General features: G+C 38.6%; 21 non-coding genes across 21 annotated transcripts; all 21 read right to left on the bottom strand.

The window, feature by feature from the left end:
- Positions 1-626: 626 nt before the first annotated feature.
- On the bottom strand, positions 627-699 carry trnar-ucg (transfer RNA arginine (anticodon UCG)). Its single transcript has one exon. It is a non-coding gene; the product is annotated as a tRNA-Arg (tRNA).
- Positions 700-1,343: 644 nt separating this feature from the next.
- On the bottom strand, positions 1,344-1,416 carry trnar-ucg (transfer RNA arginine (anticodon UCG)). The gene has a single exon. It is a non-coding gene; the product is annotated as a tRNA-Arg (tRNA).
- A 1,361-nt stretch (positions 1,417-2,777) lies between these two features.
- Positions 2,778-2,850, bottom strand: trnar-ucg (transfer RNA arginine (anticodon UCG)). Its single transcript has one exon. It is a non-coding gene; the product is annotated as a tRNA-Arg (tRNA).
- Positions 2,851-4,211: 1,361 nt separating this feature from the next.
- Positions 4,212-4,284, bottom strand: trnar-ucg (transfer RNA arginine (anticodon UCG)). Its single transcript has one exon. It is a non-coding gene; the product is annotated as a tRNA-Arg (tRNA).
- Positions 4,285-4,928: 644 nt separating this feature from the next.
- trnar-ucg (transfer RNA arginine (anticodon UCG)) lies at positions 4,929-5,001 on the bottom strand. The gene has a single exon. It is a non-coding gene; the product is annotated as a tRNA-Arg (tRNA).
- A 644-nt stretch (positions 5,002-5,645) lies between these two features.
- trnar-ucg (transfer RNA arginine (anticodon UCG)) lies at positions 5,646-5,718 on the bottom strand. The gene has a single exon. It is a non-coding gene; the product is annotated as a tRNA-Arg (tRNA).
- Positions 5,719-6,362: 644 nt separating this feature from the next.
- On the bottom strand, positions 6,363-6,435 carry trnar-ucg (transfer RNA arginine (anticodon UCG)). The gene has a single exon. It is a non-coding gene; the product is annotated as a tRNA-Arg (tRNA).
- Positions 6,436-7,796: 1,361 nt separating this feature from the next.
- Positions 7,797-7,869, bottom strand: trnar-ucg (transfer RNA arginine (anticodon UCG)). Its single transcript has one exon. It is a non-coding gene; the product is annotated as a tRNA-Arg (tRNA).
- Positions 7,870-8,513: 644 nt separating this feature from the next.
- Positions 8,514-8,586, bottom strand: trnar-ucg (transfer RNA arginine (anticodon UCG)). The gene has a single exon. It is a non-coding gene; the product is annotated as a tRNA-Arg (tRNA).
- Positions 8,587-9,230: 644 nt separating this feature from the next.
- trnar-ucg (transfer RNA arginine (anticodon UCG)) lies at positions 9,231-9,303 on the bottom strand. The gene has a single exon. It is a non-coding gene; the product is annotated as a tRNA-Arg (tRNA).
- Positions 9,304-9,947: 644 nt separating this feature from the next.
- On the bottom strand, positions 9,948-10,020 carry trnar-ucg (transfer RNA arginine (anticodon UCG)). The gene has a single exon. It is a non-coding gene; the product is annotated as a tRNA-Arg (tRNA).
- A 644-nt stretch (positions 10,021-10,664) lies between these two features.
- Positions 10,665-10,737, bottom strand: trnar-ucg (transfer RNA arginine (anticodon UCG)). Its single transcript has one exon. It is a non-coding gene; the product is annotated as a tRNA-Arg (tRNA).
- Positions 10,738-11,381: 644 nt separating this feature from the next.
- Positions 11,382-11,454, bottom strand: trnar-ucg (transfer RNA arginine (anticodon UCG)). Its single transcript has one exon. It is a non-coding gene; the product is annotated as a tRNA-Arg (tRNA).
- Positions 11,455-12,098: 644 nt separating this feature from the next.
- Positions 12,099-12,171, bottom strand: trnar-ucg (transfer RNA arginine (anticodon UCG)). The gene has a single exon. It is a non-coding gene; the product is annotated as a tRNA-Arg (tRNA).
- Positions 12,172-12,815: 644 nt separating this feature from the next.
- Positions 12,816-12,888, bottom strand: trnar-ucg (transfer RNA arginine (anticodon UCG)). The gene has a single exon. It is a non-coding gene; the product is annotated as a tRNA-Arg (tRNA).
- A 644-nt stretch (positions 12,889-13,532) lies between these two features.
- trnar-ucg (transfer RNA arginine (anticodon UCG)) lies at positions 13,533-13,605 on the bottom strand. Its single transcript has one exon. It is a non-coding gene; the product is annotated as a tRNA-Arg (tRNA).
- Positions 13,606-13,891: 286 nt separating this feature from the next.
- trnar-ucg (transfer RNA arginine (anticodon UCG)) lies at positions 13,892-13,964 on the bottom strand. The gene has a single exon. It is a non-coding gene; the product is annotated as a tRNA-Arg (tRNA).
- Positions 13,965-14,608: 644 nt separating this feature from the next.
- On the bottom strand, positions 14,609-14,681 carry trnar-ucg (transfer RNA arginine (anticodon UCG)). The gene has a single exon. It is a non-coding gene; the product is annotated as a tRNA-Arg (tRNA).
- A 644-nt stretch (positions 14,682-15,325) lies between these two features.
- On the bottom strand, positions 15,326-15,398 carry trnar-ucg (transfer RNA arginine (anticodon UCG)). The gene has a single exon. It is a non-coding gene; the product is annotated as a tRNA-Arg (tRNA).
- A 644-nt stretch (positions 15,399-16,042) lies between these two features.
- trnar-ucg (transfer RNA arginine (anticodon UCG)) lies at positions 16,043-16,115 on the bottom strand. The gene has a single exon. It is a non-coding gene; the product is annotated as a tRNA-Arg (tRNA).
- A 644-nt stretch (positions 16,116-16,759) lies between these two features.
- trnar-ucg (transfer RNA arginine (anticodon UCG)) lies at positions 16,760-16,832 on the bottom strand. Its single transcript has one exon. It is a non-coding gene; the product is annotated as a tRNA-Arg (tRNA).
- Positions 16,833-17,088: the final 256 nt, after the last annotated feature.

Below are 17,088 nucleotides of genomic sequence, written 5' to 3'. Positions count from 1 at the left end.
ATGACATCATGCAGACGTTGTTTTGCCACAATAGACATGAAAATTGCGAACCTGTCCGAATGAGGAAAGCTAGTGATATTGAACAAGTACGAAGAGACGCTATCCCTCAATCTTGTGATGCATAATCAGACACAATATTACTCAGGCCTCGCACTCTTAGATTATTAAATTGTATAACAATGTCCTAGCTTTTCAAAGCAAGAAAAACAAAGCCTTATCTCGGGAAATTGCGAACATGTCCAAAATTGCTGAGCTAATGAAATTAAACCACAACGAGGTTAGTAAAACCCTCAATCTTCTGATTTGAAGTCAAACACCTTATCCATTATGCGACACACTCTACTCCACATAATCCTATATGACATCATTCAGACGTTGTTTTGCAACAATAGACATCAAATTTGTGAACCGGTCCGAAAGAGGAAAGCTAGTGATATTGAACAAGTACGAAGAGACGCTATCCCTCAATCTTGTGATGCAGAATCAGACATAATATTTCACGGGTCTCGCATTCTTAGATCATTGAAGTTGCATAACAATATCCTAGCATTTCAAAGCAACAAGAACAAAGACTTATTTCAGGAAATTGCAAACAAGTCTAAATGAACTGCGTTTATGAAATTAAACGACCACGAAGGGACTCGAACCCTCAATCTTCTGATTCGAAGTCAGACGCTTTATCCATTAGGCCACGCAGCCTGTTACATATTCTCCTATATGACATCATGCAGACGTTGTTTTGCCACAATAGACATGAAAATTGCGAACCTGTCCGAATGAGGAAAGCTAGTGATATTGAACAAGTACGAAGAGACGCTATCCCTCAATCTTGTGATGCATAATCAGACACAATATTACTCAGGCCTCGCACTCTTAGATTATTAAATTGTATAACAATGTCCTAGCTTTTCAAAGCAAGAAGAACAAAGCCTTATCTCGGGAAATTGCGAACATGTCCAAAATTGCTGAGCTAATGAAATTAAACAACAACGAGGAGAGTAAAACCCTCAATCTTCTGATTTGAAGTCAAACACCTTATCCATTATGCGACACACTCTACTCCACATAATCCTATATGACATCATTCAGACGTTGTTTTGCAACAATAGACATCAAATTTGTGAACCGGTCCGAATGAGGAAAGCTAGTGATATTGAACAAGTACGAAGAGACGCTATCCCTCAATCTTGTGATGCAGAATCAGACATAATATTTCACGGGTCTCGCATTCTTAGATCATTGAAGTTGCATAACAATATCCTAGCATTTCAAAGCAACAAGAACAAAGACTTATTTCAGGAAATTGCAAACAAGTCTAAATTAACTGCGTTTATGAAATTAAACGACCACGAAGGGACTCGAACCCTCAATCTTCTGATTCGAAGTCAGACGCCTTATCCATTAGGCCACGCAGCCTGTCACATATAGACCTATATGACATCATGCAGACGTTGTTTTGCCACAATAGACATGAAAATTGCGAACCTGTCCGAATGAGGAAAGCTAGTGATATTGAACAAGTACGAAGAGACGCTATCCCTCAATCTTGTGATGCATAATCAGACACAATATTACTCAGGCCTCGCACTCTTAGATTATTAAATTGTATAACAATGTCCTAGCTTTTCAAAGCAAGAAGAACAAAGCCTTATCTCGGGAAATTGCGAACATGTCCAAAATTGCTGAGCTAATGAAATTAAACAACAATGAGGAGAGTCAAACCCTCAATCTTCTGATTTGAAGTCAAACACCTTATCCATTATGCGACACACTCTACTCCACATAATCCTATATGACATCATTCAGACGTTGTTTTGCAACAATAGACATCAAATTTGTGAACCGGTCCGAATGAGGAAAGCTAGTGATATTGAACAAGTATGAAGAGACGCTATCCCTCAATCTTGTGATGCAGAATCAGACACAATATTTCACGGGTCTCGCATTCTTAGATCATTGAAGTTGCATAACAATATCCTAGCATTTCAAAGCAACAAGAACAAAGACTTTTTTCAGGAAATTGCAAACAAGTCTAAATGAACTGCGTTTATGAAATTAAACGACCACGAAGGGACTCGAACCCTCAATCTTCTGATTCGAAGTCAGACGGCTTATCCATTAGGCCACGCAGCTTATTACATATATTCCTATATAACATCATGCAGACGTTGTTTTGCCACAATAGACATGAAAATTGCGAACCTGTCCGAATGAGGAAAGCTAGTGATATTGAACAAGTACGAAGAGACTCTATCCCTCAATCTTGTGATGGATTATCAGACACAATATTACTCAGGCCTCGCACTCTTAGATTATTAAATTGTATAAAAATGTCCTAGCTTTTCAAAGCAAGAAGAACAAAGCCTTATCTCGGGAAATTGCGAACATGTCCAAAATTGCTGAGCTAATGAAATTAAACAACAACGAGGAGAGTAAAACCCTCAATCTTCTGATTTGAAGTCAAACACCTTATCCATTATGCGACACACTCTACTCCACATAATCCTATATGACATCATTCAGACGTTGTTTTGCAACAATAGACATCAAATTTGTGAACCGGTCCGAATGAGGAAAGCTAGTGATATTGAACAAGTACGAAGAGACGCTATCCCTCAATCTTGTGATGCAAAATCAGACATAATATTTCACGGGTCTCGCATTCTTAGATCATTGAAGTTGCATAACAATATCCTAGCATTTCAAAGCAACAAGAACAAAGACTTATTTCAGGAAATTGCAAACAAGTCTAAATTAACTGCGTTTATGAAATTAAACGACCACGAAGGGACTCGAACCCTCAATCTTCTGATTCGAAGGCAGACGCCTTTTCCATTAGGCCACGCAGCCTGTCACATATAGACCTATATGACATCATGCAGACGTTGTTTTGCCACAATAGACATGAAAATTGCGAACCTGTCCGAATGAGGAAAGCTAGTGATATTGAACAAGTACGAAGAGACGCTATCCCTCAATCTTGTGATGCATAATCAGACACAATATTACTCAGGCCTCGCACTCTTAGATTATTAAATTGTATAACAATGTCCTAGCTTTTCAAAGCAAGAAGAACAAAGCCTTATCTCGGGAAATTGCGAACATGTCCAAAATTGCTGAGCTAATGAAATTAAACAACAATGAGGAGAGTCAAACCCTCAATCTTCTGATTTGAAGTCAAACACCTTATCCATTATGCGACACACTCTACTCCACATAATCCTATATGACATCATTCAGACGTTGTTTTGCAACAATAGACATCAAATTTGTGAACCGGTCCGAATGAGGAAAGCTAGTGATATTGAACAAGTATGAAGAGACGCTATCCCTCAATCTTGTGATGCAGAATCAGACACAATATTTCACGGGTCTCGCATTCTTAGATCATTGAAGTTGCATAACAATATCCTAGCATTTCAAAGCAACAAGAACAAAGACTTTTTTCAGGAAATTGCAAACAAGTCTAAATGAACTGCGTTTATGAAATTAAACGACCACGAAGGGACTCGAACCCTCAATCTTCTGATTCGAAGTCAGACGGCTTATCCATTAGGCCACGCAGCTTATTACATATATTCCTATATAACATCATGCAGACGTTGTTTTGCCACAATAGACATGAAAATTGCGAACCTGTCCGAATGAGGAAAGCTAGTGATATTGAACAAGTACGAAGAGACTCTATCCCTCAATCTTGTGATGGATTATCAGACACAATATTACTCAGGCCTCGCACTCTTAGATTATTAAATTGTATAAAAATGTCCTAGCTTTTCAAAGCAAGAAGAACAAAGCCTTATCTCGGGAAATTGCGAACATGTCCAAAATTGCTGAGCTAATGAAATTAAACAACAACGAGGAGAGTAAAACCCTCAATCTTCTGATTTGAAGTCAAACACCTTATCCATTATGCGACACACTCTACTCCACATAATCCTATATGACATCATTCAGACGTTGTTTTGCAACAATAGACATCAAATTTGTGAACCGGTCCGAATGAGGAAAGCTAGTGATATTGAACAAGTACGAAGAGACGCTATCCCTCAATCTTGTGATGCAAAATCAGACATAATATTTCACGGGTCTCGCATTCTTAGATCATTGAAGTTGCATAACAATATCCTAGCATTTCAAAGCAACAAGAACAAAGACTTATTTCAGGAAATTGCAAACAAGTCTAAATTAACTGCGTTTATGAAATTAAACGACCACGAAGGGACTCGAACCCTCAATCTTCTGATTCGAAGGCAGACGCCTTTTCCATTAGGCCACGCAGCCTGTCACATATGGACCTATATGACATCATGCAGACGTTGTTTTGCCACAATAGACATGAAAATTGCGAACCTGTCCGAATGAGGAAAGCTAGTGATATTGAACAAGTACGAAGAGACGCTATCCCTCAATCTTGTGATGCATAATCAGACACAATATTACTCAGGCCTCGCACTCTTAGATTATTAAATTGTATAACAATGTCCTAGCTTTTCAAAGCAAGAAGAACAAAGCCTTATCTCGGGAAATTGCGAACATGTCCAAAATTGCTGAGCTAATGAAATTAAACAACAACGAGGAGAGTAAAACCCTCAATCTTCTGATTTGAAGTCAAACACCTTATCCATTATGCGACACACTCTACTCCACATAATCCTATATGACATCATTCAGACGTTGTTTTGCAACAATAGACATCAAATTTGTGAACCGGTCCGAATGAGGAAAGCTAGTGATATTGAACAAGTACGAAGAGACGCTATCCCTCAATCTTGTGATGCAGAATCAGACATAATATTTCACGGGTCTCGCATTCTTAGATCATTGAAGTTGCATAACAATATCCTAGCATTTCAAAGCAACAAGAACAAAGACTTATTTCAGGAAATTGCAAACAAGTCTAAATTAACTGCGTTTATGAAATTAAACGACCACGAAGGGACTCGAACCCTCAATCTTCTGATTCGAAGTCAGACGCCTTATCCATTAGGCCACGCAGCCTGTCACATATAGACCTATATGACATCATGCAGACGTTGTTTTGCCACAATAGACATGAAAATTGCGAACCTGTCCGAATGAGGAAAGCTAGTGATATTGAACAAGTACGAAGAGACTCTATCCCTCAATCTTGTGATGCATTATCAGACACAATATTACTCAGGCCTCGCACTCTTAGATTATTAAATTGTATAACAATGTCCTAGCTTTTCAAAGCAAGAAAAACAAAGCCTTATCTCGGGAAATTGCGAACATGTCCAAAATAGCTGAGCTAATGAAATTAAACCACAACGAGGAGAGTAAAACCCTCAATCTTCTGATTTGAAGTCAAACACCTTATCCATTATGCGACACACTCTACTCCACATAATCCTATATGACATCATTCAGACGTTGTTTTGCAACAATAGACATCAAATTTGTGAACCGGTCCGAAAGAGGAAAGCTAGTGATATTGAACAAGTACGAAGAGACGCTATCCCTCAATCTTGTGATGCAGAATCAGACATAATATTTCACGGGTCTCGCATTCTTAGATCATTGAAGTTGCATAACAATATCCTAGCATTTCAAAGCAACAAGAACAAAGACTTATTTCAGGAAATTGCAAACAAGTCTAAATTAACTGCGTTTATGAAATTAAACGACCACGAAGGGACTCGAACCCTCAATCTTCTGATTCGAATTCAGACGCCTTATCCATTAGGCCACGCAGCCTGTCACATATAGACCTATATGACATCATGCAGACGTTGTTTTGCCACAATAGACATGAAAATTGCGAACCTGTCCGAATGAGGAAAGCTAGTGATATTGAACAAGTACGAAGAGACGCTATCCCTCAATCTTGTGATGCATAATCAGACACAATATTACTCAGGCCTCGCACTCTTAGATTATTAAATTGTATAACAATGTCCTAGCTTTTCAAAGCAAGAAGAACAAAGCCTTATCTCGGGAAATTGCGAACATGTCCAAAATTGCTGAGCTAATGAAATTAAACAACAATGAGGAGAGTCAAACCCTCAATCTTCTGATTTGAAGTCAAACACCTTATCCATTATGCGACACACTCTACTCCACATAATCCTATATGACATCATTCAGACGTTGTTTTGCAACAATAGACATCAAATTTGTGAACCGGTCCGAATGAGGAAAGCTAGTGATATTGAACAAGTATGAAGAGACGCTATCTCTCAATCTTGTGATGCAGAATCAGACACAATATTTCACGGGTCTCGCACTCTTAGATCATTGAAGTTGCATAACAATATCCTAGCATTTCAAAGCAACAAGAACAAAGAGTTATTTCAGGAAATTGCAAACAAGTCTAAATGAACTGCGTTTATGAAATTAAACGACCACGAAGGGACTCGAACCCTCAATCTTCTGATTCGAAGTCAGACGCCTTATCCATTAGGCCACGCAGCCTGTTACATATACTCCTATATGACATCATGCAGACGTTGTTTTGCCACAATAGACATGAAAATTGCGAACCTGTCCGAATGAGGAAAGCTAGTGATATTGAACAAGTACGAAGAGACTCTATCCCTCAATCTTGTGATGCATTATCAGACACAATATTACTCAGGCCTCGCACTCTTAGATTATTAAATTGTATAACAATGTCCTAGCTTTTCAAAGCAAGAAAAACAAAGCCTTATCTCGGGAAATTGCGAACATGTCCAAAATAGCTGAGCTAATGAAATTAAACCACAACGAGGAGAGTAAAACCCTCAATCTTCTGATTTGAAGTCAAACACCTTATCCATTATGCGACACACTCTACTCCACATAATCCTATATGACATCATTCAGACGTTGTTTTGCAACAATAGACATCAAATTTGTGAACCGGTCCGAAAGAGGAAAGCTAGTGATATTGAACAAGTACGAAGAGACGCTATCCCTCAATCTTGTGATGCAGAATCAGACATAATATTTCACGGGTCTCGCATTCTTAGATCATTGAAGTTGCATAACAATATCCTAGCATTTCAAAGCAACAAGAACAAAGACTTATTTCAGGAAATTGCAAACAAGTCTAAATTAACTGCGTTTATGAAATTAAACGACCACGAAGGGACTCGAACCCTCAATCTTCTGACTCGAATTCAGACGCCTTATCCATTAGGCCACGCAGCCTGTCACATATAGACCTATATGACATCATGCAGACGTTGTTTTGCCACAATAGACATGAAAATTGCGAACCTGTCCGAATGAGGAAAGCTAGTGATATTGAACAAGTACGAAGAGACGCTATCCCTCAATCTTGTGATGCATAATCAGACACAATATTACTCAGGCCTCGCACTCTTAGATTATTAAATTGTATAACAATGTCCTAGCTTTTCAAAGCAAGAAGAACAAAGCCTTATCTCGGGAAATTACGAACATGTCCAAAATTGCTGAGCTAATGAAATTAAACAACAATGAGGAGAGTCAAACCCTCAATCTTCTGATTTGAAGTCAAACACCTTATCCATTATGCGACACACTCTACTCCACATAATCCTATATGACATCATTCAGACGTTGTTTTGCAACAATAGACATCAAATTTGTGAACCGGTCCGAATGAGGAAAGCTAGTGATATTGAACAAGTATGAAGAGACGCTATCTCTCAATCTTGTGATGCAGAATCAGACACAATATTTCACGGGTCTCGCACTCTTAGATCATTGAAGTTGCATAACAATATCCTAGCATTTCAAAGCAACAAGAACAAAGAGTTATTTCAGGAAATTGCAAACAAGTCTAAATGAACTGCGTTTATGAAATTAAACGACCACGAAGGGACTCGAACCCTCAATCTTCTGATTCGAAGTCAGACGCCTTATCCATTAGGCCACGCAGCCTGTTACATATACTCCTATATGACATCATGCAGACGTTGTTTTGCCACAATAGACATGAAAATTGCGAACCTGTCCAAATGAGGAAGGCTAGTGATATTGAACAAGTACGAAGAGACGCTATCCCTCAATCTTGTGATGCATAATCAGACACAATATTACTCAGGCCTCGCACTCTTATATTATTAAATTGTATAACAATGTCCTAGCTTTTCAAAGCAAGAAGAACAAAGCCTTATCTTGGGAAATTGCGAACATGTCCAAAATTGCTGAGCTAATGAAATTAAACAACAATGAGGAGAGTCAAACCCTCAATCTTCTGATTTGAAGTCAAACACCTTATCCATTATGCGACACACTCTACTCCACATAATCCTATATGACATCATTCAGACGTTGTTTTGCAACAATAGACATCAAATTTGTGAACCGGTCCGAATGAGGAAAGCTAGTGATATTGAACAAGTATGAAGAGACGCTATCCCTCAATCTTGTGATGCAGAATCAGACACAATATTTCACGGGTCTCGCATTCTTAGATCATTGAAGTTGCATAACAATATCCTAGCATTTCAAAGCAACAAGAACAAAGACTTTTTTCAGGACATTGCAAACAAGTCTAAATTAACTGCGTTTATGAAATTAAAAGACCACGAAGGGACTCGAACCTTCAATCTTCTGATTCGAAGTCAGACGCCTTATCCATTAGGCCACGCAGCCTGTTACATATACACCTATATGACATCATGCAGACGTTGTTTTGCCACAATAGACATGAAAATTGCGAACCTGTCCGAATGAGGAAAGCTAGTGATATTGAACAAGTACGAAGAGACGCTATCCCTCAATCTTGTGATGCATAATCAGACACAATATTACTCAGGCCTCGCACTCTTAGATTATTAAATTGTATAACAATGTCCTAGCTTTTCAAAGCAAGAAGAACAAAGCCTTATCTCGGGAAATTGCGAACATGTCCAAAATTGCTGAGCTAATGAAATTAAACCACAACGAGGTTAGTAAAACCCTCAATCTTCTGATTTGAAGTCAAACACCTTATCCATTATGCGACACACTCTACTCCACATAATCCTATATGACATCATTCAGACGTTGTTTTGCAACAATAGACATCAAATTTGTGAACCGGTCCGAATGAGGAAAGCTAGTGATATTGAACAAGTACGAAGAGAAGCTATCCCTCAATCTTGTGATGCAGAATCAGACATAATATTTCACGGGTCTCGCATTCTTAGATCATTGAAGTTGCATAACAATATCCTAGCATTTCAAAGCAAAAAGAACAAAGACTTATTTCAGGAAATTGCAAACAAGTCTAAATGAACTGCGTTTATGAAATTAAACGACCACGAAGGGACTCGAACCCTGAATCTTCTGATACGAAGTCAGACGCCTTATCCATTAGGCCACGCAGCCTGTTACATATTCTCCTATATGACATCAGGCAGACGTTGTTTTGCCACAATAGACATGAAAATTGCGAACCTGTCCGAATGAGGAAAGCTAGTGATATTGAACAAGTACGAAGAGACTCTATCCCTCAATCTTGTGATGCATTATCAGACACAATATTACTCAGGCCTCGCACTCTTAGATTATTAAATTGTATAACAATGTCCTAGCTTTTCAAAGCAAGAAGAACAAAGCCTTATCTTGGGAAATTGCGAACATGTCCAAAATTGCTGAGCTAATGAAATTAAACAACAATGAGGAGAGTCAAACCCTCAATCTTCTGATTTGAAGTCAAACACCTTATCCATTATGCGACACACTCTACTCCACATAATCCTATATGACATCATTCAGACGTTGTTTTGCAACAATAGACATCAAATTTGTGAACCGGTCCGAATGAGGAAAGCTAGTGATATTGAACAAGTATGAAGAGACGCTATCCCTCAATCTTGTGATGCAGAATCAGACACAATATTTCACGGGTCTCGCATTCTTAGATCATTGAAGTTGAATAACAATATCCTAGCATTTCAAAGCAACAAGAACAAAGACTTTTTTCAGGAAATTGCAAACAAGTCTAAATGAACTGCGTTTATGAAATTAAACGACCACGAAGGGACTCGAACCCTCAATCTTCTGATTCGAAGTCAGACGCCTTATCCATTAGGCCACGCAGCCTATTACATATATTCCTATATGACATCATGCAGACGTTGTTTTGCCACAATAGACATGAAAATTGCGAACCTGTCCGAATGAGGAAAGCTAGTGATATTGAACAAGTACGAAGAGACTCTATCCCTCAATCTTGTGATGGATTATCAGACACAATATTACTCAGGCCTCGCACTCTTAGATTATTAAATTGTATAAAAATGTCCTAGCTTTTCAAAGCAAGAAGAACAAAGCCTTATCTCGGGAAATTGCGAACATGTCCAAAATTGCTGAGCTAATGAAATTAAACAACAACGAGGAGAGTAAAACCCTCAATCTTCTGATTTGAAGTCAAACACCTTATCCATTATGCGACACACTCTACTCCACATAATCCTATATGACATCATTCAGACGTTGTTTTGCAACAATAGACATCAAATTTGTGAACCGGTCCGAATGAGGAAAGCTAGTGATATTGAACAAGTACGAAGAGACGCTATCCCTCAATCTTGTGATGCAGAATCAGACATAATATTTCACGGGTCTCGCATTCTTAGATCATTGAAGTTGCATAACAATATCCTAGCATTTCAAAGCAACAAGAACAAAGACTTATTTCAGGAAATTGCAAACAAGTCTAAATTAACTGCGTTTATGAAATTAAACGACCACGAAGGGACTCGAACCCTCAATCTTCTGATTCGAAGTCAGACGCCTTATCCATTAGGCCACGCAGCCTGTCACGTATAGACCTATATGACATCATGCAGACGTTGTTTTGCCACAATAGACATGAAAATTGCGAACCTGTCCGAATGAGGAAAGCTAGTGATATTGAACAAGTACGAAGAGACGCTATCCCTCAATCTTGTGATGCATAATCAGACACAATATTACTCAGGCCTCGCACTCTTAGATTATTAAATTGTATAACAATGTCCTAGCTTTTCAAAGCAAGAAGAACAAAGCCTTATCTCGGGAAATTGCGAACATGTCCAAAATTGCTGAGCTAATGAAATTAAACAACAATGAGGAGAGTCAAACCCTCAATCTTCTGATTTGAAGTCAAACACCTTATCCATTATGCGACACACTCTACTCCACATAATCCTATATGACATCATTCAGACGTTGTTTTGCAACAATAGACATCAAATTTGTGAACCGGTCCGAATGAGGAAAGCTAGTGATATTGAACAAGTATGAAGAGACGCTATCCCTCAATCTTGTGATGCAGAATCAGACACAATATTTCACGGGTCTCGCATTCTTAGATCATTGAAGTTGCATAACAATATCCTAGCATTTCAAAGCAACAAGAACAAAGACTTTTTTCAGGAAATTGCAAACAAGTCTAAATGAACTGCGTTTATGAAATTAAACGACCACGAAGGGACTCGAACCCTCAATCTTCTGATTCGAAGTCAGACGCCTTATCCATTAGGCCACGCAGCCTATTACATATATTCCTATATGACATCATGCAGACGTTGTTTTGCCACAATAGACATGAAAATTGCGAACCTGTCCGAATGAGGAAAGCTAGTGATATTGAACAAGTACGAAGAGACTCTATCCCTCAATCTTGTGATGGATTATCAGACACAATATTACTCAGGCCTCGCACTCTTAGATTATTAAATTGTATAAAAATGTCCTAGCTTTTCAAAGCAAGAAGAACAAAGCCTTATCTCGGGAAATTGCGAACATGTCCAAAATTGCTGAGCTAATGAAATTAAACAACAACGAGGAGAGTAAAACCCTCAATCTTCTGATTTGAAGTCAAACACCTTATCCATTATGCGACACACTCTACTCCACATAATCCTATATGACATCATTCAGACGTTGTTTTGCAACAATAGACATCCAATTTGTGAACCGGTCCGAATGAGGAAAGCTAGTGATATTGAACAAGTACGAAGAGACGCTATCCCTCAATCTTGTGATGCAGAATCAGACATAATATTTCACGGGTCTCGCATTCTTAGATCATTGAAGTTGCATAACAATATCCTAGCATTTCAAAGCAACAAGAACAAAGACTTATTTCAGGAAATTGCAAACAAGTCTAAATTAACTGCGTTTATGAAATTAAACGACCACGAAGGGACTCGAACCCTCAATCTTCTGATTCGAAGTCAGACGCCTTATCCATTAGGCCACGCAGCCTGTCACGTATAGACCTATATGACAACATGCAGACGTTGTTTTGCCACAATAGACATGAAAATTGCGAACCTGTCCGAATGAGGAAAGCTAGTGATATTGAACAAGTACGAAGAGACGCTATCCCTCAATCTTGTGATGCATAATCAGACACAATATTACTCAGGCCTCGCACTCTTAGATTATTAAATTGTATAACAATGTCCTAGCTTTTCAAAGCAAGAAGAACAAAGCCTTATCTCGGGAAATTGCGAACATGTCCAAAATTGCTGAGCTAATGAAATTAAACAACAATGAGGAGAGTCAAACCCTCAATCTTCTGATTTGAAGTCAAACACCTTATCCATTATGCGACACACTCTACTCCACATAATCCTATATGACATCATTCAGACGTTGTTTTGCAACAATAGACATCAAATTTGTGAACCGGTCCGAATGAGGAAAGCTAGTGATATTGAACAAGTACGAAGAGACGCTATCCCTCAATCTTGTGATGCAGAATCAGACATAATATTTCACGGGTCTCGCATTCTTAGATCATTGAAGTTGCATAACAATATCCTAGCATTTCAAAGCAACAAGAACAAAGACTTATTTCAGGCATTTGCAAACAAGTCTAAATTAACTGCGTTTATGAAATTAAACGACCACGAAGGGACTCGAACCCTCAATCTTCTGATTCGAAGTCAGACGCCTTATCCATTAGGCCACGCAGCCTGTCACGTATAGACCTATATGACATCATGCAGACGTTGTTTTGCCACAATAGACATGAAAATTGCGAACCTGTCCGAATGAGGAAAGCTAGTGATATTGAACAAGTACGAAGAGACGCTATCCCTCAATCTTGTGATGCATAATCAGACACAATACTACTCAGGCCTCGCACTCTTAGATTATTAAATTGTATAACAATGTCCTAGCTTTTCAAAGCAAGAAGAACAAAGCCTTATCTCGGGAAATTGCGAACATGTCCAAAATTGCTGAGCTAATGAAATTAAACAACAATGAGGAGAGTCAAACCCTCAATCTTCTGATTTGAAGTCAAACACCTTATCCATTATGCGACACACTCTACTCCACATAATCCTATATGACATCATTCAGACGTTGTTTTGCAACAATAGACATCAAATTTGTGAACCGGTCCGAATGAGGAAAGCTAGTGATATTGAACAAGTATGAAGAGACGCTATCCCTCAATCTTGTGATGCAGAATCAGACACAATATTTCACGGGTCTCGCATTCTTAGATCAATGAAGTTGCATAACAATATCCTAGCATTTCAAAGCAACAAGAACAAAGACTTTTTTCAGGAAATTGCAAACAAGTCTAAATGAACTGCGTTTATGAAATTAAACGACCACGAAGGGACTCGAACCCTCAATCTTCTGATTCGAAGTCAGACGCCTTATCCATTAGGCCACGCAGCCTGTCACGTATAGACCTATATGACATCATGCAGACGTTGTTTTGCCACAATAGACATGAAATTTGTGAACCGGTCCGAATGAGGAAAGCTAGTGATATTGAACAAGTACGAAGAGACGCTATCCCTCAATCTTGTGATGCAGAATCAGACATAATATTTCACGGGTCTCGCATTCTTAGATCATTGAAGTTGCATAACAATATCCTAGCATTTCAAAGCAACAAGAACAAAGACTTATTTCAGGAAATTGCAAACAAGTCTAAATTAACTGCGTTTATGAAATTAAACGACCACGAAGGGACTCGAACCCTCAATCTTCTGATTCGAAGTCAGACGCCTTATCCATTAGGCCACGCAGCCTGTCACGTATAGACCTATATGACATCATGCAGACGTTGTTTTGCCACAATAGACATGAAAATTGCGAACCTGTCCGAATGAGGAAAGCTAGTGATATTGAACAAGTACGAAGAGACGCTATCCCTCAATCTTATGATGCATAATCAGACACAATATTACTCAGGCCTCGCACTCTTAGATTATTAAATTGTATAACAATGTCCTAGCTTTTCAAAGCAAGAAGAACAAAGCCTTATCTCGGGAAATTGCGAACATGTCCAAAATTGCTGAGCTAATGAAATTAAACAACAATGAGGAGAGTCAAACCCTCAATCTTCTGATTTGAAGTCAAACACCTTATCCATTATGCGACACACTCTACTCCACATAATCCTATATGACATCATTCAGACGTTGTTTTGCAACAATAGACATCAAATTTGTGAACCGGTCCGAATGAGGAAAGCTAGTGATATTGAACAAGTATGAAGAGACGCTATCCCTCAATCTTGTGATGCAGAATCAGACACAATATTTCACGGGTCTCGCATTCTTAGATCATTGAAGTTGCATAACAATATCCTAGCATTTCAAAGCAACAAGAACAAAGACTTTTTTCAGGAAATTGCAAACAAGTCTAAATGAACTGCGTTTATGAAATTAAACGACCACGAAGGGACTCGAACCCTCAATCTTCTGATTCGAAGTCAGACGCCTTATCCATTAGGCCACGCAGCCTATTACATATATTCCTATATGACATCATGCAGACGTTGTTTTGCCACAATAGACATGAAAATTGCGAACCTGTCCGAATGAGGAAAGCTAGTGATATTGAACAAGTACGAAGAGACTCTATCCCTCAATCTTGTGATGGATTATCAGACACAATATTACTCAGGCCTCGCACTCTTAGATTATTAAATTGTATAAAAATGTCCTAGCTTTTCAAAGCAAGAAGAACAAAGCCTTATCTCGGGAAATTGCGAACATGTCCAAAATTGCTGAGCTAATGAAATTAAACGACAACGAGGAGAGTAAAACCCTCAATCTTCTGATTTGAAGTCAAACACCTTATCCATTATGCGACACACTCTACTCCACATAATCCTATATGACATCATTCAGACGTTGTTTTGCAACAATAGACATCAAATTTGTGAACCGGTCCGAATGAGGAAAGCTAGTGATATTGAACAAGTACGAAGAGACGCTATCCCTCAATCTTGTGATGCAAAATCAGACATAATATTTCACGGGTCTCGCATTCTTAGATCATTGAAGTTGCATAACAATATCCTAGCATTTCAAAGCAACAAGAACAAAGACTTATTTCAGGAAATTGCAAACAAGTCTAAATTAACTGCGTTTATGAAATTAAACGACCACGAAGGGACTCGAACCCTCAATCTTCTGATTCGAAGGCAGACGCCTTATCCATTAGGCCACGCAGCCTGTCACATATAGACCTATATGACATCATGCAGACGTTGTTTTGCCACAATAGACATGAAAATTGCGAACCTGTCCGAATGAGGAAAGCTAGTGATATTGAACAAGTACGAAGAGACGCTATCCCTCAATCTTGTGATGCATAATCAGACACAATATTACTCAGGCCTCGCACTCTTAGATTATTAAATTGTATAACAATGTCCTAGCTTTTCAAAGCAAGAAGAACAAAGCCTTATCTCGGGAAATTGCGAACATGTCCAAAATTGCTGAGCTAATGAAATTAAACAACAATGAGGAGAGTCAAACCCTCAATCTTCTGATTTGAAGTCAAACACCTTATCCATTATGCGACACACTCTACTCCACATAATCCTATATGACATCATTCAGACGTTGTTTTGCAACAATAGACATCAAATTTGTGAACCGGTCCGAAAGAGGAAAGCTAGTGATATTGAACAAGTACGAAGAGACGCTATCCCTCAATCTTGTGATGCAGAATCAGACATAATATTTCACGGGTCTCGCATTCTTAGATCATTGAAGTTGCATAACAATATCCTAGCATTTCAAAGCAACAAGAACAAAGACTTATTTCAGGAAATTGCAAACAAGTCTAAATTAACTGCGTTTATGAAATTAAACGACCACGAAGGGACTCGAACCCTCAATCTTCTGATTCGAAGTCAGACGCCTTATCCATTAGGCCACGCAGCCTGTCACGTATAGACCTATATGACATCATGCAGACGTTGTTTTGCCACAATAGACATGAAAATTGCGAACCTGTCCGAATGAGGAAAGCTAGTGATATTGAACAAGTACGAAGAGACGCTATCCCTCAATCTTATGATGCATAATCAGACACAATATTACTCAGGCCTCGCACTCTTAGATTATTAAATTGTATAACAATGTCCTAGCTTTTCAAAGCAAGAAGAACAAAGCCTTATCTCGGGAAATTGCGAACATGTCCAAAATTGCTGAGCTAATGAAATTAAACAACAATGAGGAGAGTCAAACCCTCAATCTTCTGATTTGAAGTCAAACACCTTATCCTTTATGCGACACACTCTACTCCACATAATCCTATATGACATCATTCAGACGTTGTTTTGCAACAATAGACATCAAATTTGTGAACCGGTCCGAATGAGGAAAGCTAGTGATATTGAACAAGTATGAAGAGACGCTATCTCTCAATCTTGTGATGCAGAATCAGACACAATATTTCACGGGTCTCGCACTCTTAGATCATTGAAGTTGCATAACAATATCCTAGCATTTCAAAGCAACAAGAACAAAGACTTTTTTCAGGACATTGCAAACAAGTCTAAATTAACTGCGTTTATGAAATTAAAAGACCACGAAGGGACTCGAACCCTCAATCTTCTGATTCGAAGTCAGACGCCTTATCCATTAGGCCACGCAGCCTGTTACATATACACCTATATGACATCATGCAGACGTTGTTTTGCCACAATAGACATGAAAATTGCGAACCTGTCAGAATGAGGAAAGCTAGTGATATTGAACAAGTACGAAGAGACGCTATCCCTCAATCTTGTGATGCATAATCAGACACAATATTACTCAGGCCTCGCACTCTTAGATTATTAAATTGTATAACAATGTCCTAGCTTTTCAAAGCAAGAAGAACAAAGCCTTATCTCGGGAAATTGCGAACATG

This window comes from Salvelinus fontinalis, chromosome 15 (genome assembly GCF_029448725.1).
Source record: "Salvelinus fontinalis isolate EN_2023a chromosome 15, ASM2944872v1, whole genome shotgun sequence".
Classification (NCBI taxonomy): Eukaryota; Metazoa; Chordata; class Actinopteri; order Salmoniformes; family Salmonidae; genus Salvelinus; species Salvelinus fontinalis.
This window is presented reverse-complemented; position numbering and strand designations above follow the sequence as displayed.